Genomic DNA, 1,658 nt, shown 5'->3' with positions numbered 1-1,658 from the left:
CAGCTACTTCACTGAAGCTGTTTATCAGGTTTAGGAGTTCTCTGGCGGAATTCTTATCACTTATATATACTATCATATCATCTGCAAGAAGTGATATTTTGACTTCTTCCTTTCCAATTTGTATCCCCTTGATCTCCTTTTGTTGTCAAATTGATCTGGCTAGGACTTCAAATACTTTTTTGAAAAGGTATGGGGAAGGTGGGCAGCCTTGTCTAGTCCCTGATTTTAGTGGGATTGGTTCCAGCTTCTCACCATTTACTTTGATGTTGGCTAATGGTTTGCTGTAGATTGCTTTTATCATGTTTAGGTATGGGCCTCAATTTCCTGATCTTTCCAAGACTTTTTATCCTGAATGGGTGTTGGATTTTGTCAATTGCTTTCTCAGCATCTACTGAGATGATCATGTGGTTTTTGTCTTTGAGTTTGTTTATATAGTGGATTTTTTTGATGGATTTCCATATTTATGCCATCCCTGCATCCCTGGAATGAAACCTACTTGGTCAGGATGGATAATTTTTTTGATGTGTTCTTGGATTCGGTTAGCGAGAATTTTATTGAGTATTTTTGCATCGATATACATAGGGGAAATTGGTCTTAAGTTCTCTATCTTTATTGGTTCTTTCTGTGGTTTAGGTATCAGAGTAATTGTGGCCTCATAGAGTGAACTGAGTAGAGTACCGTCTTTTTTCTATTTTGTGGAATAGTTTGAGAAGAACTTAAATTAGATCTTCTTTGAAGGTCTGATAGAACTCTGCACTAAACCCATCTGGTCCTGGGCTTTTTTTGGATGGGAGACTATTAATGGCTGCTTCTATTTCTTAGGGGATATAGGAATGTTTAGATCATTAACCTGATCCTGATTTAACTTTGGTACCTGGTATCTGTCTAGAAATTTGTTCATTTCGTCCAGGTTTTCCAGTTTTGATGAGTATAGCCTTTTGTAGAAGGATCTAATGGTGTTTTGGATTACTTCAGGATCTGTTGTTATGTCTCCTTTTTCATTTCTGATTTTGTTAATTAGGATGCTGTCCCTGTGCCCTCTAGTGTGTCTGGCTAAGTGTTTATCTATCTTCTTGATTTTCTCAAAGAACCAGCTCCTTGCTTGGTTGATTTTTTGAATAGTTCTTTTTTCCACTTGGTTGATTTTGCCCCTGACTTTGATTATTTCCTGCCTTCTACTCCTCTTGGGTGAATTTGCTTCGTTTTGTTCTAGAGCATTTAGGTGTGTTGCCAAGCTGCTAGTGTGTGCTCTCTCTAGTTTCTTTTTGGAGGCACTCAGAGCTATGAGTTTTCCTCTTAGAAATGCTTTCATTGTGTCCCATAAGTTTAGGTATGTTGTGGCTTCATTTTTATTAAACTCTAAAAAGTCTTTAATTTCTTTCTTTATTCCTTCCTTGACGAAGGTATCACTGGGAAGAGTGTTGTTCAGGTTCCACATCAATGTTGGCTTTCTATTATTTATGTTGTCATTGAAGATCAGTTTTATTCCATGGTGATCTGATAGGTTGCATGGCTCAATTTCAATATTTTTGTATCTTTTGAGGCCTGTTTTGTGATATGGTCAATTTTGGAGAAGGTACCATGAGGTGCTGAGAAAAAAGTATACCATTTTGTTTTAGGGTAACATGTTCTGTAGATATCTGTTAAATCTATTTGTT

Source organism: Mus caroli, chromosome 13 (assembly GCF_900094665.2).
Source record: "Mus caroli chromosome 13, CAROLI_EIJ_v1.1, whole genome shotgun sequence".
NCBI classification, from domain to species: Eukaryota; Metazoa; Chordata; class Mammalia; order Rodentia; family Muridae; genus Mus; species Mus caroli.
Note: the sequence above shows the minus strand (reverse complement) of the source record.